General features: G+C 40.9%; 1 pseudogene; it reads left to right on the top strand.

The window, feature by feature from the left end:
* Positions 1-23,449: 23,449 nt before the first annotated feature.
* Positions 23,450-24,204, top strand: LOC125343522 (annotated as a pseudogene).
* Positions 24,205-26,777: the final 2,573 nt, after the last annotated feature.

Genomic DNA, 26,777 nt, shown 5'->3' with positions numbered 1-26,777 from the left:
CAATGTGTTTGGGTCTATGAGTGTTTTTAGAGTCAGTAGTGTTTGTTTGATGAAGTTGGATGCTCTTTTATTTGGTGTGTAGATATTTAGGATGGTTATTTCTTCCTGTTGGAGAGATCCTTTTACTAGTATGTAGTAACCTTCTTTGTCTCTTCTTACCTTTTTTAATTGAAAGTCAATTTTTTCTGATACTAGGATTGCAACTCCAGCCTGCTTATGGGGGCCATTTGCTTGATAGATTTGACTCCAGCCTTTCACTTTTTGAAGATGTTTGCTTTTGCTGGATAGATGTGTCTCTTGGAGGCAGCAGAAAGATGGATCTTGATTTTTGATCCAACTTATGAGTCTATGTCGTTTGATAGGAGAATTAAGTCCATTAATGTTGAGAGTTAGGATTGAGAGATGATCGTTTGTTCCTTTCATTATCACTATCTTGTTTAAAGCGGTGTCTTCCCTTTTCTTGATCTGATGTTTACTATTTAGGGTTCATTTTTCTGTCTGTATTGGGATCTTGATTATTTTCCCTGTGTAGTACATCTTTGAGGATTTTCTGTAAAGCTGGTTTTGTGGAGATACATTGTTTCAGTTTTTCCTTACTGTGGAAGACTTTTATTTGACCTTCGGCTATGAATGAGAGTTTGGCTGGGTACAGAATTCTTGGTTGGTAGTTATTTTTATTTAGTGTTTGGTATACTTCATTCCAGGCTCTCCTTGCTTTCATGGTCTCTGCTGAGAAGTCTGGGGTAATTCTGATTGCTTTTCCTTTATATGTGATTGTTTTCTTCTCCCTAACAGCTTTAAGGATTCTTACACTGAGTTTTTTGTTTGTTTGGTTGGGTTTTTTTTGCCAGTCCTGAGCCCTGGACTCAGGGCCTGAGCACTGTCCCTGGCTTCTTTTTGCTCAAGGCTAGCACTCTACCACTTGAGCCACAGCGCCACCTTCTGGCCATTTTCTATATATGTGGTGCTGAGGAATCGAACCCAGGGCTTCATATATATGAGGCAAGCACTCTTGCCACTAGGCCATATTCCCAGCCTAAGCTGAGTTTTTAAATATTTTTATTGCCCTGTTTGCTTTCTTAGGATTATGTTTTAGGATTATGTCTTAGGATTTAAGTTTTGCATATAAGGGTACAAATTCTTTGTGAGATATGTAATTTGCAAATATTTTTTCCCAGTCTGTACCTTGTCTTTTTTTTTCTTAGCATTGTCTTCTGGAGAGCTAAAGCTTTTGATTTTGAAAAAATCCAAATTATTAATTCTGTTTTATGGGTTTTTCTGCTAATTTTCTCTTATATTATCTTCTAAAGGTTTAATATTTTTATATTTTACATTTAGATCTATGATCTATGTTGAGAAAACTTTAATATGTTGCAAGAGGTTTAGGCCAACATTCTTTAAGTTTTTTGTTTAGGAAATGTCCAATTGTGATAGTATCATTTGTCAGGAAACAGAAAACACTAGCCATTAAATTGCCTTTGCCTAAAATCAGGTGAAAGAATTAGGTATTTTGTTTTGGTTTTTAGATACTTGTCCATGCTGATCCTAACCTCACAATCCCCCTGTCTTGCCCTCTCAACCACCCAGAGGTCTGTATTTGTATGGGTCGATTTCTATAAACTATTCTGTCCCATCATTTTCTTTAGTGTTGTTTAGTTTTGCTTTGTTTTTGTTTTGTTTTGTTTTGTTTTGTTTTGTACCTGTCCTGGGGCTTGATCAGGAGCCTGGAAACTGCCACGAGCTTTGTTGCTCAAGGTTAGTGCTCTGCCACTTGAGCCACAGCTGCATTTCTGGCCTTTCGGTGTCTAATTGGAGATAGGAGTTTCAACAACTTTCCTACGTGAGGTGCCTTTGAATCACTATCCTCAGATCTCAGTCTCCTTAGTAGCTAGGATTACAGGCATGGGCATCTAGTGCCTGGCCTATTCCATTATTTTTATGTAGTTTTTCTTCCACCAATACCTTTTTATATATTTCAGAATTGTTGAGATATTTTAGAGCCTGTGCCTTTTCATATAAATTATATAATAAGGTTTTCTGTGCTTACCCATACTATGCTGGTATTTTGAAAGAATTTCCACCAATTCTATGAATCAATTTTGGTAGAATTACAGTGTTATGGGCTGAACATACTTAAAAAAATGTTTATATCCTGGATGTTTTTCTCCCTTGTCCAAGGACTGGAACTAAGTGCTATCACTTTTTTTTTTGCTGGTCATGGGGCTTGAACTGGCCCTGAGCTTATTTAGTGCAAGGTGAGTGCTCTACAACTTGAGCCACAGCTATACTTCTAGCTTTTTTGTGGTTCATTGGAGGTAAGAATCTCATTGACCTTCTTGGCCAGGCTGACTTTAAATCACAATCCCCATATCTCAGCCTCCTGACTAGCTAGGATTACAGGCATGAGCTATGGCACTCAGCATATTTTTACATACTTTTAAGTTGAACTGTAATCTACAGAACAGAGGAACAGAAACTTTAAATGTATAGATTAATAAATTGGGACAAAGTGAACTTATCTGTATAATAATCAAGAAGTATGAGAGTCTTATCTCCAATTAACCACCAAAAAAACTAAGTAGAGCTGTGCTTCAAGTGGTAAAGTGCTAGCCTTGATCAAAAGAGTTTAGGGACAGAGTTCAGGCTCTGAATTTAAGCCCTAGTACTGGCGCGCGCACATGCGCGTGCACACACACACACACACACACACACACACACACACACAAAGGTGACGGGAGAGAGCTCTTGAACCTATTTGAGATGAGTCTTTTAGTGAGCTATATCCTCTACAAAAAGCTGTAGAAAAAAAACTTTACTATCTAGGTGACACAAGAAGGCAGCTCTATTAGCCAGGCTTAGAACAGGAGCTATGTAGTTGAGTTTTATAATTATTTGCAGTTCAAATCTTAACTATTTGGCCTTACAACCCACAATTTGTGAAATTAACATGAAAATCTCTCCAGGGCACTGGACAAAATTAAATACCAAACCTGAGGCTTGAACTCAGGGCCTGAGCACTGTCCCTGGCTTCTTTTTGCTCAAGGCTAGCACTCTACCACTTCAGCCACAGCGCCACTTCTGGCTTCTTTTTTTTCTCTGTTTATGTGGTGCAGAGGAATTGATCCCAGGGCTTCATGCATGCAAGGCAAGCAATCTACTGCTAAGCCACATTCCCAGCTCTCATTATGGATCATCTTACCATCCAGGGTTGAAAAGGATTTTCATCACTAACCCCCAGTTGAACACAAATGAAATCATCTACAATAACCAAGAAGCCAACAGATGTAACAAACAGCAGGATTAAACTTGTATGAACCTCAAATAACAAAAATAGATAATAGAAATAATGATGTATGCTGGGTACTGGTGGCGCTCCTGCCTGTAATTCTAGCTACTCAGGAGGCTGAGATCTGAGGATCATGGTCAGGACAGTCCATGAGATATCTCCAACAAACTACTGAGAAAAGGCCAGAAGTGGCACCATGGCTCAAATGATAAGAGTGCTAGCCTTGAGCACAAAGATGCTCAGGGAAAGCACCTATGTTCAAGCTCCAGGACCAGCAAAAAAATAAAAAGCAAAATAGTAATAATAATGTGTGTTAAACTGAGTAAAGATACACAAGAAATTTTGAGGGGTTGGGAATGTGCCTTAGTAGTAGAGTGCTTGCCTAGCATGCATGAAGCCTGGATTCAATTCTTCAGTACCACATAAACAGAAAAGACCAGAAGTAGTGGTATGGCTCAAGTGCTAGAGTGCTAGCCTTGAGCAAAAGAAGTCAGGGACAGTTCCCAGGCCCTGAGTTAAAGCCCCAGGACTGGCAAAAGCATAATAATAAGTAAATAAAAATTTAAAAAATGAAATGAAAGAATAAGACCATCATTTTCTTTAAAAAGTATAGATTTGGAAGGGGAGCAAATTTGGATGAATGCAAAACATTTTTCAGATGAACCTCCCTCCACTTCTCCAGTTCTCCCTCCACAGATTCTACCAACCATGAGTCGAAAAGAAGGCCAGGTGCTGGTGGCTCATGCCTGTAATCCTAGCTACTCAGGAGGCTGAGATCTGAAGATAGCAGTTAGAAGCCAGCCTGGCCAGGAATTTCCATGAGACTCTTCTTTCCAACTAACCACCAAAAAGGAGTTAAAAGTGGGGTTGTGGCTCAAGTGGTAGAACACCTAGCCTTGAGCAAAAAAATCTCAGGTCCCTGAGTTCAAGTACCAGGAGCAGCATAAAAAAAGAAGGAAGGAAAACTAGAGGAAGTGAAAAGCTCTGAGTTCAAGCCCCAGCACTTGCAAAATTAACATAATAGTAAGTTCCTTAGTTTTACTTTTGCTACGTACATCCTAGGCTGAAAATCAGAGAAGCTGTTAACCCCCAAACACCAAGAAAGGCAGATAAGAAAATTCTGATTCCTTTAGCCAAAAACATAAAAAAGCATAATTTTATATAAAAAATAATTTTATATTTATTAATTTTGATACCATAAGGGGGTAGAATGTTTCCTGGGACTAATCCCCTGAAAATATTGAAGGAGGTATAAAAGGTAAATGGTGATGAGAAAAATGAATTGGATGCCAAAGAGATGCATTTAATTGAATGATAGATCTTTACTACAAATTTACTCAGCAAGCTGGGCATTGGTGGCTCTTACCTGTAATCTTAGGTACTCAGGAGGCTGAAATCTGAGCATCACAGTTTGAAACCAGCAGAAAAGTCCGTGAGACGCTTATCTCCAATTAACCATCAAAAAGCTGGAAGTGGAGCTGTGGCTCAAGCAGTAGAAGAGTGCTAACCTTGAGCAAAAAAGCTAAGGGATAGCATCCACGTCCTAAGTTCAAGCGTCTGGATTCACACAAACACACACACAATCAGCAAATACTACAGAGAATAGACTGAGAAGGTTTTATAACAGTAGAGTTAAAGAGGAAGTAGATAAAAGGAAAAGGAGAGGTACTAATATATAAATGCCTAGTTAGCATGTGCATTTGAAATTATATCCAAAACTTAATTCGTGATAATTCCTCTCCAAACATTCTCTTCTCACAGCCCTCTAATATTAGTAGATGCAAATATCATCCTTCAGTGCACAAACAAAAGCCTTTGGGTAGTTCTTGACACATGTATTTCTCTCATATCCCATATCAAGCAATAAGCAAATCCTCTTGGCTTTTTTTTTGGTGATACTGGAGTTTGAACTTAGTATTGTGCTTGCCAAGCACTCTAATTAATTGAACCATTGCCTTGGCCCTTTTTGTTTTTTTTTTTCAGTGTCCTGTGGTTATCCCCAGCTGGCCTGGACCACAACCCTCTTTCTTTTTGTGTAGCTGGAAAGACAGCTGTGCACCACCACATGCAGCTGTTCATGGGTTAAGTTAGTATCTTAACCACGCCTCAAAGCATGATCCTCCTGATTTCTACCTCCCAAGTAGTGAGGATTCTGTTGGATTTTTCTTTTCTTTCCTTTTCTTTTTTTTTGCTGGTCCTGGGCCTTGTCTCAGGGCCTGAGCACGGTCCCTGGCTTCTTTTTGCTCAAGGCTAGCACTCTGCCACTTGAGCCACAGCGCCACTTTTGGCCATTTTCTGTATACGTGGTGTTGGGGAATCGAACCTAGGTCTTCATGTATGGGAGGCAAGCTCTCTTGCCACTAGGCCATATCGCCAGCCCCAGATTTTTCTTTTCTTAATCTGCTTGCTTTCTTTCCTTTGCTTTCCTTTTTCTTTTTGTCAGCCATGGGGTTTGAATTCAGGGCCTGAGTGCTGTCCCTGAATTCTTTTTCTCAAGGCTAGCACTCTACCACTTGAGCCACAGTACCACTTCCAACTTTTTCTGTTTATGTGGTACTGAGGAATCGAACCCAGGGCTTTAGGCATGCTAGGCAAGCACTCTACCACTAAGCCACAATTCCACTTCAGATTTTCTGGTGGTTGATTGGAAAATAAGAATCTCATGGACATTCCTGTCAGGGCTGGCCTTGAACCATGATCCTCAGATCTCAGCCTCCTGAGTAGCTAGGATCAAAGGCATTGGCCACCAGCACCTGGCCTTCTTCCTTCTCCGTGTTTCTTTTTCTTTCTTCCTATCTTTTTTTTTTTTTTGTGCCAGTCCTGGGCCTTGGACTCAGGGCCTGAGCACTGTCCCTGGCTTCTTCCCGCTCAAGGCTAGCACTCTGCCACTTGAGCCACAGCGCCGCTTCTGGCCGTTTTCCGTATATGTGGTGCTGGGGAATCGAACCTAGGGCCTCGTGTTTCCGAGGCAGGCACTCTTGCCACTAGGCCATATCCCCAGCCCTTTCTTCCTATCTTTCGTTCCCCCTCTCTCTTTCCTTCTTCATTTTACTTTTGTGGTAACAGTACTTGGGTTTGAATTCAAGGCCTTGTGCTTTCACTCTGCTTTTTAGTTCAAGACTGGTGCTCTAACACTTGAGTCACATCTCCACTTTCAACTCTTCGTTGATTAATTAGGATTACATCAGTGCATGTCTCTGTTAGATTTTCTTAAAAACACTATCTGACCACTTCTCACCATCAGCACATCTACCACATTAGCAAGAACCATTGTAGTCACTAACCTGAAAACTTGCAATATCCTTCTAAAGTGTCTAGCAGTATCTTCCATTGCCTCCAGTCTAATCTCAACACAGCATTAAAGGAGATCTTTTGTTTTTGTGTATGTGTGCCTGTCCTGTGGCTTGAATTCAGGGCCTAGTTGCTGTCCTTGAGCCTTTTATGCTTACGGCTAGTGCTATCACTTGAGTCACAACTGCACTTCTGGCTTTTTTTGGTGATTAATTGGAGCTAAGAGTCTCATAGACTTTCTTGCCCGGGCTAGGTTTAAACCATGATCCTTAGAGCTCAGCCTCCTTGAGTAGCTAAAATTACAGGTATGTAATCCCGAGAGCCATTGGCACTCAGCAAAAGGGATCTTAAAAAAAAAACCAAAACATTATAGGGCTGGCAATATGGCCTAGTGGCAAGAGAGCTTGCCTCATATACATGAAGTCCTGGGTTCGATTCCCCAGCACAACATATATGGAAAATGGCCAGAAGTGGCGCTGTGGCTCAAGTGGCAGAGTGCTAGCCTTGAGCAAAACGGAGCCAGGGACAGTGCTCAGGCCCTGAGTTCAAGGCCCAGGACTGGCAAAAAAACACCAAACAAACATTATAGACTTCCATTCTGAGAATGTAGACTCTCAATACTTTTCCCAATTCTGCCTACTACTCATAATTTCAAAACATACCTTGTGTGTGTGCCAGTACTGGGGCTTGAAAGTCAGGGCCTAGGTGTTCTCCCTTAGTTTTTTGCTCAGAGCTGATACTCTACCATAGCACCCTGTCCAGCTTTTTGCTGGTTAATTTGAGAGAAGGGTGTCATAAACTTCCCTGTTTGGACTGGCATTGAACTGCAATCCTCACTATTACAGATGTGAGCTACCAACACCTAGAAAAAGATAACATTAGACTTTGAAAAGTGGAAAGAAGGCAGATAGTGTAGAGACACTGGAGCCTAACTAATAACACAGTAATGAGCTCTTTGGTTTGTTTTTTGCCAATACATCCTTGACTGGATTCTAGAGAAGCTGGTAACCCACAAATACCAGAAGTGACAGATGAAAAAGACTTGATTTCTATAACCAAAAACAAAAAAGTTCAACGTAGCAACACAGAAAACTTTTAGACAATGACTGGTTTATTACACACACACACACACACACACACACACACACACACACACACACACACACACACTCAAAGCAGAGAACTTGGACTTCCACCTCCCTCTGGTGTTAATGAGTTTGGACCACATCTTCTAGCAGAGACTTCTCAGAGGACGCCACTTCAAACAGAATATTTTAGTTCTAGAGCATAATAACAAAATACCCCAATATCCTTGATATATAAATTGTATCTCAAGCAAAACATATATATATAGAACTGAATGAAAATGAAAGTACTTTATTTTCAATTAAAGCAGTACTGAGAGAAATTGTTAGTACTAAGTGTAAGTTCAAAGTACTTTATACACATGTATAAAAATGTAATTTCTGGGAGCCGGTGGCTCACACTTGTAATCCTAACTACTCAGGAGGCTGAGATCTGACAATTGTGGTTCAAAGCCAGCCTAAGCAGGAAAGGTCATGAGACTCTTTTCTCCAATTAATTCCCAAGAAACTGAAAGTGGTGCTGTGGCTCAAGTGGTAGAGCACTAGCCTTGAGCAAAATGAAGCTCAGGTACAGTACAGTGCCCAGACCTGGAGTTCAAGCCCCAAAAGAAAAATCAACAACTGTCATAGTAGGACTGGAGGCATGACTCAAGTGGTAGTGTCAGCTATGAACAAGAAAATTTAATGACACCCAATATTTTGCATAATCCATACTTTGCATAATTAACAATAATAAAAAGAAATAGTTTAACACATTCATTTAAAATCTCTACTTCTGAAAAGTTTAATATATTTAATAATGTACATGTGATACACATTTTATTATAGATAGAATAGCCACAAGAAAACTTTTTATGAATGAAGGACACATTCAACCAATTTGAAGACTGCTGTTATAATCAAGTGAGAATGAGTCTGATAAGGAGGTAATTTGTTTTCCTATGTCTGAAATAAAGTACATTTACCTGAAATGTAATTTAGAATTATAGAAAGAGTGCAATGCTAAATATACATGAATGCCTGTCTTGTACTAAGTAGCTGTACTGATTTGAGAGGCTGTATCAAGGCAATTGCTTATGTATAATTACTGCCTTTCTTCCAAAATGTCTAACCTAGCTCAATGCAAAGTTACTTAATGTGTGTGCTCTAAGCTAAATATGTTCAGTAATTTTTGTTTTGTTTTGTTTTGTTTTTGGCCAGTCCTGGGCCTTGGACTCAGGGCCTGAGCATGTCCCTGGCTTCTTCCCGCTCAAGGCTAGCACTCTGCCACCTGAGCCACAGCGCCCCTTCTGGCTGTTTTCCATATATGTGGTGCTGGGGAATTGAACCAAGAGCTTCATGTGTAGGAGGCAAGCACTCTTGCCACTAGGCCATATTCCCAGCCCCAGTAATTTTTTTTTAAAGAAGAAAAGATTCAAATCCCATGTCAAGAAACTAAAAATAAGATTTTTTTTCCAGATCTTCAAACGTATTTTATTCCCATAAATCCCAACATTTCCTTTCAGTGTACACAGAGGACATAACTAACAATGCAAACAATAACTTAGGGCTACTGGGCCACGTGGGCTGCCACGAGTTTGGGCCTGCTCTGGCTGGGCAGTCCTCTGCCCACGGCGGGGCCATGTGGCCAGGGCACACAGCCGCCCTGGGCCACCATGCATAAAAACAAGATTGAGGGGCTGGGGATATGGCCTAGTGGCAAGAGTGCTTGTCTCGTATACATGAGGCCCTGGGTTCAATTCCCAAGCACCACATATACAGAAAATGGCCAGAAGGGGCGCTGTGGCTCAAGTGGCAGAGTGCTAGCCTTGAGCGGGAAGAAGCCAGGGACAGTGCTCAGGCCCTGAGTCCAAGCCCCAGGACTGGCCAAAAAAAAGAAAGAAAAACAAGATTGAAACAAACTAAAACCTAATTGAAGATAGAAATAATGAATAGATTCAAATACCATCCCAATAGACTAAAATAAACAAAGGCAAAGATAGAAATAATAAAGGGTAGAAATCACTGAACTTAAAACAAAGAAAATCAGTGAAATGAAAAGGAAGTTCCTGGATAAAAGTAAGCAAAATCGACAAACCTCTAGTAAGGCTATTTTAAAAAAAGTTATTAATATCAGAATTGAAATGGGATATTATAGTCCCTACAGATATCAACAAGAAAATAAGAGACACTACAATTTACATTCATTAAATCAACTGTTTAAAACAATAGACCAAGTCTTCAAAAAATGCAAAATACAAACCATATAAAATAGATAAATGAACAACCCTAAAAACTATGAAGGAAATGATGTTTAATTTAAACTCCATCCAAAAGATGTCTTCAGGCTCAGATGGTTTGACTAGATAGTTCTAATGAAGTTTTTGAAAATTAACAATTCAACACAATCTTTTCCAGAAAATAGAAGAGGAAAAATACTTTCCAATGGATTCTGTTTAACTAAAATCAGACATTACAAAGAAACCAATATTCCTCATGGGTACAGATGCAAATATTCTTAGCAAAATATAAGAAAATAGAATTCATCCATATATAAAAAGGAATAACATATCATGACTAAGACAGTATATTTCAAGGGTGCCAGGCTGGTTCTTTGAAAATCAACATAATCCACCATATTGTTTTCAGTTATTTAGCGAAAAATAGGAAAATCATATTACCATTTGAATTGATGTAGCAAAAAGCATTTGATGAAATTCAACACACGATTAAAAACTATTCTCAAAAGACTAGGAATAAAGAAGAATGTCTGTCTTAGCCTGCTCAGGCATGTAAAACAAACTGCTATAGACAGAATGGCTTAAACAATGGGCATTTTTCACAGTTCTAAAGGCTAGGAAGACAGATTTGCATGGCAGGATGATTGGATTCTGATGACGGCACTTTTCCTGGCTTGTAGACAACATTCTTGCTGAATCCTCATGTGGTTGATGGGTTTGGGAAGAGAAAGATCTGTTTGGTTTTCTTTTCTTTTCTTTTATTTATTTTTTGCATGTCCTGGGGCTGAACTCGGGGTCTGGGCAGTCCCTGAGCTTTTTGGCTTAAGACTAGTTGCCACTTTGGACTCTTTTTGAGCTGGCTTCAAGCCACGATCCTCAAATCTCAGCCTACTGAGTAGATGGGATTACAGGTATGAGCCACTGCTGCCTGGCTACTTTCTTCTTATAAGGACAATCATTCCATAAGGAAGGCCTAACTATCATAACTTCATCTAATTATCTACTAAAGTTCTCAAATTTCAACATATGAATTTGAGGGTGGGGAGAGGGGACAAAAACATCCAGTCCATAACAACTTTCTAAGCTTGATGTGGAACATCTATCAACTAGATGCTGGTGATTCCTGCCTGTAATCCTAGCTACTCAGGAGACTGACATCTGAGGATCACAGTTGAAGCCAGTTGAGGCAGAAAAGTCCATGGATGCTTCTCTCCAAGTAACCAGTAAAAAGCCGGAAGTGAAGATGTGACTCAAATGGTAGAGTGCTAGCCTTGACTGAAATTAAAAAAAACAAACTAAAACAAGCAAGAGCATGGGGCCCTGAATTAAAAATCCAGTACCAATACACACACCCCTCCCATCTCTTGTCTCTTGTCTCTCCTCTCTCTCTCTCCTCTCTCTCTCTCTCTCTCTCTCTCACACACACACACACACACAGAAACACCTATAAAATGTATAATAGACTTAATCATTTTAAAATGAAAAACAAGCATGGATGTCTGATATCATTACCCTTGTTCATCTTAGTAGAGAATCTCTAGCCAGAGCTCCGCCCTCCCCCAAGTCAGACCAATTAGTGAAGAAAATGCAAGTTAAAGATCTACCTATTGAGGAGTTGGGTGTGTGGCTCATCTGGTAAAGTGCTAGCTAATAAGTGAAAGTGTCAGGTACCAAGTTTGGATCCATGTCTTAGACCAAAAAAAAAAAAAAAATGGAGGGGATACCTATTGAAAAAGAAGAAATGAGACTTTTTTTGGCCAGTACCATGGGTTTGAACACAAGGTCTGAAGCTCATTCAACTTACTTGCTTAGCTGGCAATCTATCACTTGAGCCACACCTCCATTCTTTTTTGTTGGTTACTTTGGAGGCATTTCATAGACTTTTCTGCCCAGGCTGGATTCTCCAGGCAAAAAAATCAGCGAAGAAATGTCCAAGTTAAATCAACTGGACCTAGCAGACATCTACAGAGAATCCCACCTGGCAGGTGCATAATATTCATTCTCGATACATTCTCCAAAGTAGACTATATCCTGGGTCATAAAGCAAGTCTCACCAAATTAAAAAAAAATTGAAATTACCTCCATATCCTGTCAGAACACAATGAAATAAAATTAGACCTCAACAGCTAAAGCCAGGACAGGAAATACTCAATCTCATGGAAACTGAACAACACATTACTGAATAATCAGTGGGTCATCAAAGAGATAAGAAGGAAAATCCAAAACTTGAAAATCCACCTTCCACTTTTTTAGCCTCCTAAGTGTAATAGGGAGGTCAGATCTGGCCAGTGCCATCATTAGCTGTGGAGGAACTTCAGGTTGACTCCAGCTCAGAGTAGAGTAGAAGCCAACTCCATCTTCACTAAGATCTCCCCCACCCTACCCAGGGAAGTTCTCCTTTACTGTGATAAGATTGTGTAAACTGCTTGACCACCTGAAGCATGGAAAGTTCAAGGAACGTTCAAGGTTAAACCCGTGCCCTCCTATGAGTAGGCATATCCACCTGCATCATGTGAGCCCCACCAAATCCATGTGCCAATTCCAGCTAGAATGATAGGTTGGTTCAAATAGATACTATGAGAACAGACTGTAACTCTATTGGCCACCTGCATGCGGCCTAGCATGCTCTGTAAGTGTTGTATCCTCATTGGCTGCCTGCGTGTGGCAAGTTTGACTGTGATGTTTGCCTTATAACCAGACTGGAAGGCCACACACGGACACGCAGTTCCAGCTCCCGAGTCTGGGCTGCACACGTGCGGGCGGCTCCAGCTCTCGAGTCTGGGCCCTGATCCTGCACACGTGGTCGGCAGTTTCGGCTCCCGAGTCTGGGCTGGGACCAAGGCCGGTCAGTTCACTTTTTGTTCACTTTTTACTTCCCCAATAAATCTGTCTTTTTGTCATCTTGTAGCTAGATACTGTGTGGTGGACTCTTGGGGGAACCAGGAATCCCCTCCCTTGGGGGGGACCCCGTTTCATTGTAGCGAACCCCCACTGTACTTCACTAAGTAGCTAGAATTACAGGGGTGAGCCACTAGTGCTTAATAAAATGAAAACTTTGTATTTGTAGATACAGAACTTCCTGAAATGGATATGTGACTTCAGCAAGGTTCTAGGATACAAAAACAACATGCAAAACAATTATGTTTCTATTTACTAGCAATCAACAAATGGAAGCAGAAGTTTTAATGGGGTCAATTAAAATAGATAAGTATGCAAATTTAAAGTGCAAAATTATTTCAAAATGAAATGCTTAACAGTACAACAAAATTTTCAGGACTTGCAGGCTGAAAATTAGAAAATGCTAATGAAAGAACTCAAAGACCTAAATAAACACAGAAACAGTTTGTGTTCATTAGTTACAAGAATCAAATCAATATAATAATAATGAAGTTCTTTTGAAAATTTCCAACATGATATATTGGTTGATAGTCACAAGATTATTATAGTGTTTTATTATTCTTTTTTTCTTTTTTTGGCCAGTCCTGGGCCTTGGACTCAGGGCCTGAGCACTGTCCCTGGCTTCCTTTTGCTCAAGGCTAGCACTCTGCCACTTGAGCCACAGCACCACTTCTGGCTGTTTTCTGTATATGTGGTGCTGGGGAATCGAACCCAGGGCCTCATGTATACGAGGCAAGCTCTCTTGCCACTAGGCCATATCCCCAGCCCTGTTTTATTATTCTTTTCATAGAAAGTCAAAGGAGCTGGAATAACTAGTGCATTACATGTTGGTCATCCAAAATATGACCATATTCAGACCTCTAAAGCCTATGAGAGTGACTTTATTCTCCAAAATAATCTTTGCAAATTTGATTATATAAAGTATTTTGAGAAAAGATCATCCTGGGTTACCTGGGTGATCCCTGAATCCAATGAAAATTGTCTTTATAAGAGACAGAAGTAAGCTGAATAGTAGTGGCTTGCTCTTGTATTCCTAACTTATCAAGAGGCTGAGATCTGAGGATTAATGTTAAAAGCTGGACTAGGCAGACAAATTCAAGAGACACTTATCTCCATTTAACAACAAAAAAGCTGGAAAACAGGTATGGCTCAAGTGGTAGAGCACCAGCTTTGAACAAAAAAGCTAAACAAGAGCACGAGGCCCTGAGTTCAAGTCCCAGTATTGGCATGCATGTTTTCCCACACTCACACAGAGATTCTTGTCTACAATTAACCACCAACAAGCTGGAAGTGGAACTGTGGCTCAATTGGTAGAGCACCAGCCTCGAGCACAAAGGCTCAGGAACAGCACGTAGGCCCTGAGTTCAAGCCCTAGAAGAAAAAGAGAGGAGAGAGAGGTGTTGGGAGCCAAGCAGCAGCTAAATTCTTCCTGACCTCTGGCTGTGTTTTCAAGGATGTTCAAGGACATGGCTTAATGGAAAATCGGAAATGCTTTACTATGTCTGCCAGAGTCCATTCTTATATTAACCAACCTCATCCTGTCTTAGCTATCCTCAGGTATTGCTAACTCCAAGCCTTTTTGTGTTCTGGAATTTTAACCCTATGCTATTTCCTGGTTTGCAAACTGCATATAAGCTGGAAGTTAAGAATAAACATGGCTGTAGTCTTGAGGTACAATCTTGAGCTGCAGGCCTTCCGGACCCCATCTTTGTCTCTTGTCTTTTTTCTCTAGTCTTGTATTTTTCCTTTTCTTTAATCCTCGCCCCCCCCCCCATTCAGGATTCCCTTTCGTTGCCGGCTGGCACTGGCAGAGTGGCGCCCGAACAAGGGACCTGAACACCTGGGACGAAGGCATAGGACCCCGCTCAGGTAAGGATGTCCAAACACTTGGGAAGGAGAGTGGGAGAGAAAGAGTATTGTCGGGAGTAAGAAATTATGGGACAAGGTAACAGCTGCACGCTATACGTGCAGGCCCTCAAAGGAATGCTGCATACCCGGGGAGTGAAAGTTGGCCAAACTCAGTTAGAACGTTTCTTTCACTTTATTGAGGAAGCATGCCCCTGGTTCCCGGAGGAAGGAACCATTAACTTAGAAACTTGGCAGAAAATTGGAAAAAAAATTCAGGAACATTATGAAGCAAATGGCCCTGAGAAAACCCCAGTGGATGCTATTGCTCTCTGGAATCTGTTTGGAGATTGTTTGGATTCTAGACATGAATGGATTAGATTCAATCAGTCGATCAGAGAAACTGAACAGGGACCTGATGAGCGTCGCCCAGCCCCCAAAGCTTATGCAGCTGCCCGGGAAGAGCTGAGAAAATTAATAAAATCTGAACCCACTGGGCTAGATATTAAGAAAGACTCAGATGGCTCAGACACTGAGGAAAAAATATACAATGAGCCTACTAAAGATAGATTGACTCATGTTGAGAGTTTGTTAAAATAACTTATAGCCCTATAAATTGTCTGGTTTCTCAAAATGTGGCTTCTCGGATAATCTGTGAAAATTTTGGTTTGCTGGAAATGTTTTTTTTTTTTTTTTACTAACTAACTACATGGTTCTAGAATATGGGCAAAATAATATCATTTGCCACTGGAATTCCAGAAAACTTACATGACCAATTAAAGAACAATTCTAAGTGCACCCCAAAGCTTGTGCACAACTGTCTGTATGTCTGTCTGTCTATGTCTATCTGTTGGTAAAAAAACAAAAACAAAAAAACAGGTTTTAAACCCAAACTGATCATGTTTGGGTGCAAGCAAATGTGTCTAAGAAAAACTCCAAAAGGTTCTAATATATAGCACGTGATATAAGTACAATGATGTAAAACCAGTGTGTTATTCTTTATGTCTATGCTAAAAGTCAAGTGTACATCTAATCCTGACAATTCTTTCGTATAGACTAAGATTTTGCTTCTCTATTTTCTTTTCCTTTTTTCCCTGCGCTCTCATAAACTCTTTAAGATCAAGGGACCAGAGTCATTTTGGAACAACTCTACACAGCTGCTAACCTAGATTTGTCTGACCCAGGATTAATATTTTGCTTTACAGGATACAGATCGACTTGTATGCTAGCTGCGTGAACTGTGGCAGTCTGTGGCTACAGGAAGCTGCCTCCACAGTCTGCTCCCAAACTGCCTGGCTTCACTACTAATGGTTCCTTATTCTCTCTCTCTCTTGCATCAAAAACTGCTCAGGAAATCTAGGAGTCCTGTGAGGATTTTGACAGGCCCAGAGTGCTACTACCCTGGCTCTGCCTGCCCCAAGATTAGTGTTGGGTTTATAGCAGGCCTATCATGACAGAGTTACAACCGAGATTTATTCCAAGGTTAAAAGCATCAGAGTTGTGTTTGGTGGCCACAGGGTTGCATTGGGGTAGCATTGGTGTCTTCTCCCTTCATGACTCAGAAACTGTCCTGGCTGCTACAGAGAGCAGACTTAGTTGGCCTTTAATCTGTGGTGGATTTTGTGACTAGGAAGATGGTTAAAGGCCCAAGCCTTCTAAAATCTGTTTGAAGTTGTCACCCTGCTAAAACCAGTAGGGCGCCAGCCTACAAAAGCCAGAGTACTCAGAGTAAGCCACCAAGGAATACTGGGAGATTTCAAATGTCTCTAACCAGTCTGTGTAGAAATTTGCAGGCAACCCAGCAGTAGGTGTGACAATCTATCCAGGGGACTCTGAGAGATGCCACTACAGCCTTACCCAGATGCAACCTATCTCTCCTGCTGGCCTGCTGATTTGGGATGGAAGACACAGCCACTTCAGATCCACTGAAGCTGAGACTTTTACATTGTCCTGACCCTTTTCCCTCTTGTTATTCATTTGTGTTCTCTTTCACCTGCCGGTAAGGTAACGTTAAATAATGTGATTTGATTTAATGGCACATAGATCTCATTCAGTCTGCCATTCTCAGTGTTACAGCAGAACACTGAGTATTTGTTGGTCAATTCTTAACAAGTTACAGGTTAACTCTACTCCTATTGTTCTCCAGTTGCTTTAATTGGAAATAAAAAGGGCTTTTATGGCTAAGACTCCTTGGATTGCAGTTCGAAGCCAGCCCAGGCAGAGAAAAATAAAAATCCCTCTTGGTTGTATTTGAGGTCCTTATTATTTTACTAGTCAAAAATTACAGATTAAAACTTCTCATTTGCATACTTTGCATGATTTTCAAAAATTTCTGGGAGATATTAATTGGCTTCATCCTTATCTTAAATTATCCACAGCTGAATTAAAACCCTTATTTGATTTACTAAAGGGGGACACTGACCCGACATCTCCCAGACAAATGACAACTGAAGCAGCTAAAGCCTTACGCATAGTAAATTCTGCCATTTCTTCCCAACATGTAAATTATACTGATTACTCAGCCCCTTGGGAAGCATATATTTTAACTACACCTCATTCTCCAACAGCAGTCCTCTGGCAGAAGGGACCCCTTCTGAGAGGGGAGAGAGAAGAGAGGAGAGAGAGGAGAGAGAGGAGGAGATAGAGGAGAGGAGAGAGAATAGAGGTGAGAGAGAGGAGAGGAAAGATAGAAAAGAAGCAGAGAGAGACAAGAGAAAGAGGACATATGTACAAAAGACAAATATCTATGAAGATGGAACCAGTGACTGGAGTTAGGCAACCACAAGCTAAGTAACACAAATTACCACAGTGATCAAGACTGGGTGCTATTAATTGCCACATAAATACAAAGATTGATGGGAAACATAGGGAACCCAGAAGTAGCCAATCTATTTTTGACAAATATACCAATACAATTTAATAGAGAAAGAATAGCCTGTTCAATAAGAAAAGGTGTTGGAATATATAGGACTGGTACTATGATCCAGGCGCCAGTGGCTCATGCCTTTAATCCTAGCTACTCAGGAGACTGAGATCTGAGGATAGTAGTTTGAAGCCAGCAGAGGCAGAAAAGTCCCCAAGATTCTTATCTCCAATTAGCCGGCAAAAAGCTAGAAGTGGAGCTGTGGCCCAAATGGTAGAGCACTCTCCTGAGCAAAGGAGCTCAGGAACAATTTCCAGGCCTGGAGTTTGAGTGCCAGGACTACTACCACTAACATACACACACACACACACACACACACACACACACACACACACACACACACACACACAGTGGCACAATGGTACATGTTTTTAAGAAAGTAGAGTGAGATAAAGGATAGTGATGGGGGAGGGATGAGGTTTAGCAGAATACATAGTACACAGGTTTGGAAATGTCACAATGAAATTTCTCTTGTACAACTAAAGTATGCTCATAAAAATGCTACTGCAGAAATTAGATATCTATCTATAAACAATATAGATCTTATATCTCATACCATATTTAACCAAAACTGGAATATAAAATTAAATGCAAAACACAAGTTTATGAAACAAAAGAAAATCTTATGGGGGCATCTTTCATAGATGTCTTTTGATATCATCAAAAGAAAATAAGCTGGGTGCTGGTGGCTCATGCCTGTAATCCTAGCTATGCAGGAGGCTGAGATCTGAGGATCACAGTTCAAAGCTAGCCTGGCCAGGAAAGTCTGTGAGACTCCTATCTCCAATTAGCCACCAGAAAATGTGGCTCAAGTGGTAGTGTGCTAACCTTGAGCTGAAGAGCTCAGGGACAGTGCCCAGGCCCAGAGTTCAAACCCCATGACCAACAAAAAATACATATAATATAAAAATGTAAAAGAAAATAATTGATATATTTCATTAAAAATTTGGTGCTGGTTCTAGGGTTTGAACTCAGGGTCTGCACACTGTCCCTGAGCTTTTGTGCTCAAGGCTAGTGCTCTATAACTTGATCCACAGCTCTACTTCCAGCTTTTTGGTGGTTAATTGGAGATAAGAGTCTCATGTACGTTCCTGCCTGAGCTGGCTTTGAACTCGAATCCTCGGATCTTAGCCTCCTGAGTAATTAGGATTATTTATGTGAGCCACAGATGCCCAGAAAATTTCATCAAAATTTTGAACAGTAAAATATAAGATAAAAAGGGAAGCTACAGACTAGGATGAAATATTTACAAACTATATATCTGATAAAGGACTCAAATATAGAATACACAAAAATTCTGCAAACTCTACGTTGAAAAGGAAAACAGACAAAAAGAAACATTTCACTGAAGAGAAACAGAAGGCACACAATCACACAAAAGTGTGAATTCAATGGTCTATATTCACACACCTATTAAACTCACTAAAATAAAAGGTAGGCATGGGCTGGGAATATGGCCTAGTGGCAAGAGTGCTTGCCTCGTATGCATGAAGCCCTGGGTTCGATTCCCCAGCACCACATATACAGAAAACAGCCAGAAGTGGCGCTGTGGCTCAAGTGGAGAGTGCTAGCCTTGAGTTAAAAAAAATAAATAAAGAAGCTAGGGACAGTGCTCAGGCCCTGAGTCCAAGGCCCAGGACTGGCAAAAAAAACAAAAAAAAACAAAAACAAACAAACAAACAAAAAAAACGGTAGGCATACCAAAGTCATGTTAACTCACACCTGTAATCCTGGCTAATCAGGAGGCTAAGATCTGAGAATCTTGGTTTGATGTGAGCTCAAACGGACAAATATGAGACACTTTTATCTCCAACTAGCTAAAAACGAAGGAAAGGGAGGTGAGGTGCAAGGCCCTGAGTTGAAGCCCCAGTGCCATCAGAAAATAAAGATAGGAATAACAAATGTTATCAAGCCTGAAGAGACATTTGAACTGTCATAGATTGCTGGTGGAAAGGGAAAATTACACAAGCCAGTATGGACAAGAGTCTCACCGGGCTTCCTGCTAGGGCTGGCTTTGAACCATGATCCTCAGATCTCAGTCTCCTGAGTAGCTAGTATTACAAGTGTAAGCCACCAGTGCTGGGCTTGAACATCAATTTTAGTTTAAATTTCTTTATTATTATTTTGGTTTATGTGGTGCTGAGGAATCAAACCCAGGACCTCATGCATGCTAGGCACGCACTCTACCACTAAGCCACATTCCTTGCCCCACTAATGAAAATCTTGCTCCGACAAAAGATTTTTCTCTCTACAACTTGCCATAGCACTGTATTTACTCCTACCATTCCTACATATCATCAGCCTTGTTAAGTAAGCTGACTCGTCTTTCTCTTTTTTAAAAGAATTTTTCTTGCCAGTCCTGGGGCGTGAGCTCAGGACCTGAGCACTGTCCCTGTCTTGTTCAAGGCTAGTACTCTAACTATTGAGCTGCAACACCACTTCTGGTTTTTTCAGCTTATGTGGTGCTGAGGAATTGAACCCAGAGCTTCATGCATGCTAGGCAAGCACTCTGCCACGTGAGCCACAGCACCACTTCTGGATTTTTCTACATATGTGGTGCTAAGGAATTGAACTCAGGGCTTCATGTATATGAGGAGAACACTTTACCACTAGGACATATTCCCAACCCTCTTTTCTTTTCTTTTCCTTTTCTCTCCTTCCTTCCTTCCTTCTTCCTTCTTCCTCCTTCCTTCTTCCTCCCTTCCTCCCTTCCTCCCTTCCTCCCTTCCTCCCTTCCTTTCCTTCTTTCTTTTTGTTGGTCATGCCGCTTGAACTCGGGGCCCGAATGCTGTCCCTGAGCTCAAAGCTAGCACTCTACCACTTGAGCCACAGTACCACTTCCGGTTTTCTGGTGGTTAATTGGAGATAAGAGTCTCATGGAGTTTCCTGCCTGGGCTGATTTGAACCGTGATCCTCATATCTCACCCTCCTGACTAGCTAGGATTACAGGCGTGAGCCACTGGTGCCCGGTTGTATAGTTCAATTTGGACAGTGTCTAGAATCAGTAGCATTTTAGAAGTATTTTGCAGCCAGAAACCAGTGGTTCATGCTTGTAATTCTAGCTATTCAGGAGGTTGAGCTCTTAGGATCAAGGTTTGAAGCCAGCTCAAGAAGACAATTCCATGACTCTTACCTAGAAGCAGAGCTGTAACTCAAGTGGTAGAGCACCAGCCTCGAGTGAAAAAGCCCACACTCATATTTCAAGCCCCAGTACTGGTACTAAGTAAATAATAAATATTGTACATCATGGATTTATTTGTGAAAAGTAAGGATGGGTGAACATATGAAAAATGATTAATACTCTACATTAAAAGAATGAAGGGAATGACATGAACTTATCACTTGTATACCAGAGACATTTGGCAGAGGCTGGGAATGTGGTTTAGTGGTAGAGTGCTTGCCTCAGCACCACATACACAGAAAAAGCCAGAAGTGGCGCTGTGGCTCAAGTGGTAGAGTGCTAGCCTTGAGCAAAAGCAAGTTCAGGGACAGTGCCTAGGCCCTGAGTTCAAGCCCCAGGACTGGCAAAAAAAAAAGACAAAATTTTAAGACTATCTTAGGAGAAAAACAAAACAAAACCGCAAACAATTAATAACTTACAAAGTAAAAATAGAAGAAAATTCCCCTAAATTAATAAAAACTGTCTATGAAAAACTCACATTTAACATTCTCAGTGCTGAAAGACTGATAGCTTTCCCTAAAAGATCAATAATAAGATATGGAATCTGGGGCTGGGGATATGGCCTAGTGGTTGAGTGCTTATCTCGCATACATGAAGCCCTGGGCTCGATTCCTCAGCACCACATATATAGAAAAAGCCAGAAGTGGTGCTATGACTCAAGAGGTAGAGAGCTACCCTTGAGCAAAAAGAAGCCAGGGACAGTGCTCAGGCCCTAAGTCCAAGCCCCAGGACTGGCAAAAACAATCACAGAATTTCTTCTTAGGATGATGAAAACAGTTTTTTAAAAAGATAGTGATGGGTTGGGAAGATGGCCTAGTGGCAAAAGTGCTTGCCTCATATACATGAAGCCCTGGGTTCGATTCCCCAGCACCACATATACAGAAAATGGCCAGAAGTGGTGCTGTGGCTCAAGTGGCAGAGTGCTAGCCTTGAGCAAAAAGAAGCCAGGGACAGTGCTCAGGCCCTGAGTCCAAGGCCCAGGACTGGCAAAAAAACCCAAACAAAAGCAAAAACGAAAGCTGAGATCTGAGGATTGTGGTGCAAAGCCAGCTCAGACAAGAAAGTTCATGAGACTCTTTATCTCCTGTTAACAAGCAAAAAGCCAGAAGTGGAACTGTGGAACAGTGGTAGAAAAACAACCTTGCTCATAAAAAGTAAGGAACAGATTCCAGATCCTAAATTCAAGCCCCAGTACTAGCACCCCGTTCCTGAAGGAAAAAAAAAAGATAGTGATGATGGCTGCACAACATTGTGAATACAATTCATTGAATTATGCACTAAAACTGGTTATGATTAAATATTTAATTTTATAATAATAATAGTTAAAAATCAAGTACTAGTAGTTCATGTCTGTAATCCTGTCTACTCAAGAGGCTAAGATCTAAGGATTGAGGCTTGAATCCAGCCCAGGAGACAATGCTGAGAGACTTCTATATAAGTAACAAGAACAAAACTGGCAGTGGAGGTATTGTTCAAGTGGTAGAGTACCAGCTATAAGTGAAAAAGCAGAGTGAGAGTGCACGTCCTCCAGTGCTGGAACAGACAAAAGAAAAATTAAAAAGTTAGAAGCCTCGAGGAACCTAAAATATTTAAATTGAGAAATAAAAATAAATTACTACCACGTATAGGTAGTGATAAGTTGTATATATGTGGTAACAGACAACCACACACAAAGAAGCTTCAAAATGACTAAAGGAAATCTGCAATGTCCACATTTAACATCTGATGAAGTCAACTTCTGAGCAAACAAAATTTCAAAAGGTATTCACATAATGACAAAGTGTTAACATATCTAGAAGATAGAGCAATCTTAAATGTAGATGCACCAAACATTAGCACTCCAAAATACATGATGTAAAAAGTGATAGCGATGAAAAAAATGTATGTGTAAATCCACAATTTTGGCAGAGATTTCAACATTCTACCCTTAATAACATGTTTAAAAAAAACACCATCAGAAGAAAAATTTACTGCATATATACTTTGAGGTCAAGTTAAATAAGCCTGTCACAGAAAGGAAAATATTATATGATTCAATTTATATTAGGTATCTCAACTCAACTGAGTCATAACAAAAGGCAAAATAGTAATTATCAGAGACTGTGGAGAGGAGGAAAGGGAAGTTGTTTATTGGGTATAAAATTTCAGATCTGCAAGATGAAAATGGTGATCTGTTTTCACAATGACCTAAATATAATAATTTAGATGTGGTGGCACATGCTCATAATCCTAGTAATTATGAAACAGAGGCAGGAGGGTAGTGAGTTTAAGGCCTTTCCAAACATTACCAAATGTTTAGAAGTTGAACAAAACATATCCAAATAGATCCATGTGGCTCAAACAGAAAGCATTAAAGAACAAAAGTTAAAGCACAATGTATGAAAATATCATGAACCACCTAAAATAGAACTAAGCATGAAATCCATAGTCCCAAATGCTAACATCAGAAAAAGAGCTCAAATACAAATCTACATTTTTAGAGTAGTCAAATTCATAGAGATAAGATCTTCGTGGAAGGGGAAAGTGGGTTGTTGTGAAGAGGGTATAAAATTTCAATTTTGCAACATAAAAAAATTCTGGTTTGATTATACAGTGCTGTGAATGTACTTTAACACTACTGAACTGTACACTTTAAAATAGTTGAGTCAGGAGTTGGTGCTCAATGCCTAGAATCCTAGCTACTCAAGAAGCTGAAACGTTGGGGCAAAGGGGAGTTCAAGGAGACGTGGGGGGCGACGCGGCTGAGGGCACTAGGTCAGGGCTGGGGCTACTGCCGTCATGCCGGGGATAGTGGAGATGCCCACTTTGGAAGAGCTGAAAGTGGATGAGGTGAAACTCAGCTCTGGTGTGCTTAAAGCTGCGGCCCATCACTATGGGGCTCAATGTGATAAACCCAACAAGGAGTTCATGCTTTGCCATTGGGAAGAGAAGGATCCCAGGAGGTGTCTCAATGAAGGCAAGCTGGTCAACAAATGCGCTCTGGACTTCTTTAGGCAGATAAAGCGTCATTGTGCAGAGCCTTTTACAGAATATTGGACTTGTGTCGATTATACCCGCCTGCAGTCATTACGTTACTGTCGCAAACAGCAGGCAAAGTTTGATGAGTGTGTTCTGGAGAAACTGGGCTGGGTACGGCCTGACCTGGGGGATCTTTCCAAGGTCACCAAAGTTTAAACAGATCGACCTTTACCGGAGAATCCCTATCACTCAAGGCCAAGACCGGAGCCCAACCCTGAGATAGAAGGGGATCTGAAGCCTGCCAAACACAGCAGCCGCTTTTATTTCTGGAGCCTGTAAGGCTGCATCCAGGGCCCACCCTCGGTCATGCAGCCTCACTGGGGCAGACGCCCATGGAGTTTGCATCCCCCGATATTGTGTTCTTTCCTGGATCACAAACATTAACAAAAATGTTAATTTATGTGACTTGGCAGTTATTCTATACAATTTCCTGTCCATTAAAATTTCTAAAGGAAAAATAAAAAGAAGCTGAAACGTGAGGACTGAGCTTAGAATCCAGATTGAGTGGAAAAGTCCTTAAGACTCTTATTTTCAATTAACCAGCAAAAAGCTCAAGGTGGAGCTGTAACTCCACCTTGATGGTAGAATGCCATTTTTTTTTTGTCTCTCTCAGGGCTTGAACACAGAGCCTGGACGCTGTCCCTCAGCTCTTTTGTTCAAGGCTAGTGATCTACCATTTCGAGCCACAGCTTCATTTCTAGTTTTTGAGTGGTTAACTGGAAATAAGAGTCTCACCAGGACTTTTCTGCCTGGGCTGGATTTGAACTGAGATCCTCAGATCTCAGCCTGCTGAGTAGGATTTCAGGTGTAAATCATGGGCGGCCATCTTAGAGTGCCATTCTTGGATGGAAAAACAAGCAAGATTGTGAGGTCCTTCGTCCAAGCCCCAATGTCAGCATAAAAATGATTCAATCAATAAACAAATATAAAATTGTTAATGAAGGGACAAAGGTAAACAAATGCAGGAGTGGTACTCAGTAGACACTATGTTGAAAATGAGCTATACAACCTGGTGAGTGGGAATGGAAAGGAAAAACTGGGAGTGAAGGAAGGGGTGACATTGTCCGAAAAGAAATGTCTTCTTTATCTCACTTATGTAATGTAACTCCTCTATACATCACCTTTGTAATAATAATAAAATATTTTAATGATAAAAAATAAAATATATTGTTGGGATAACACATTTGTGTGTGTGTGTGTGTGTATGTGTGTGTGTGTGCCTGTTCTGGGTCTTGAACCCAGGGCCTGGGTGCTGTTCCTTTGCTCAAGGCTAGCTCTACCATTTGAGCCACAGTGCTACTTATGGCTTTTTTTTAGTCGTTTATTGGAATTAAGAGTCTCATGGAGGGCTGGGAATGTGGCTTAGTGACAGAAGGCTCGCCTAACATGCAAGAAGCCCTGTTTTTTTGTTTTTTTTTTGGCCAGTCCTGGGCCTTGGACTCAGGGCCTGAGCACTGTCCCTGGCTTCTTTTTGCTCAAGGCTAGCACTCTGCCACTTGAGCCACAGCGCCACTTCTAGCCGTTTTCTATATATGTGGTGCTGGGGAATCGAACCTAGGGCTTCATGTATACAAGGCAAGCACTCTTGCCACTAGGCCATATTTCCAGCCCCGAAGCCTTGGCTTTGATTCCTCAATACCACATAAACAAAAAAGGCCTGAAGTAGCACTGTGGCTCAAGTGGTAAAGTGCCAGCCTTGAGCAAAAGAAGCCAGGGACAGTGCTCGGGTCCTGAGTTCAAGCCCCATGACGGTCAAAAAAAAGTCTCATGGACTTTCCTCCCTAGCTGGCTTCGAACTGCAATCCTCAGATCTCAACCTCCTGAGTACCTAGGATTACAGGTTTGAACCATCGGTGCTCACCAGGATGATAATTGTGTGTGTTTATTAATTTAAAAATAGTAAATAAATTATTAATTTGACAGGTGAACAAAATTGGATCAATCCTCAAAACTTACAAACTTCAAAAATCAGTCAAGAAGAAATAGACAATCTGACTCTCGCTCTCTCTATATATATCTTTAAAAAAATCATTACAATTTCTTCCCAGAAAGAAAACTCTGGTGCCAGGCAAGTTTTCATTACATCATATTTGTGAACATTAAATTTTAGACAAATATGGAAGAAGAAGAAGTATTTCCCAACTCCTCTTTTAAAATGTTTTTATTGTTATTATACTGGTGATGTACAGAGGAGTTATAATTACATAAGTCACCAAAGAATCCATTTCTTTTCGGACAATGTCACCTCTTCGCTCATTCTTTCCCAGCTTCCAATTCTTATGAATGTAGAGTTACCCCACTATCAAAGAAAAGAAAGAAACTGCAGATCAATATTCCTTTTGAATATAGATTCAGGAATCCTAAAAAAAGTTAGCAAAGGAAATCTAGCAAAGTATAAAAACAGTACCATCCCAAAAAAATTAAGATTTACTCAATTCTGGCATCCTAGCTACTTAGGAGGCAGCGTTGGGTGGTTCAGGGCCAGCCAGGGCAAACCAGAAGTTCTTGAGACTCCATCTCAAACAATGGCTGGACACAGTGGCCAGTGCCTGTCATCTCTAGTAATATGGGGAAGCACAGGTAGGAGGATTGTAGTCCAGGGCAGCTTGAGCAGAAAGCAAGACCGATCTTGAAAATAACCAAGGCAAAAAATGGGATGGAGGGCTGGGAATATGGCCTAGTGGCAAGAGTGCTTGCCTCGTATACATGAAGCACTGGGTTCAATTCCCCAGTACCACATATATAGAATATGGCCAAAAGTGGTGCTGTGGCTCAAGTGGTAGAGTGCCAGCCTCGAGCAAAAAGAAGCCGGGGCAGTGCTCAGGCCCTGAGTTCAAGGCCCAGGACTGGCAAAAAAGGAGGGGGGGATGGAGGCATGACTCATGTGGTAGAATGTTTGGTAAGCATGAGGCCCTGAGTTCATGCCCCAGTACTGCTAAAAAGAAAAAAAAATACTGCAGGTATGCAAGTAGGTTTAATGTTCAAAAATTGGTTAATGCAACCCATCAAACCAATAGGATAATGACATAAA

This window comes from Perognathus longimembris, chromosome 28 (genome assembly GCF_023159225.1).
Source record: "Perognathus longimembris pacificus isolate PPM17 chromosome 28, ASM2315922v1, whole genome shotgun sequence".
NCBI classification, from domain to species: domain Eukaryota; kingdom Metazoa; phylum Chordata; class Mammalia; order Rodentia; family Heteromyidae; genus Perognathus; species Perognathus longimembris.
Note: the sequence above shows the minus strand (reverse complement) of the source record. Positions and strands in the feature narration are given on the sequence as shown.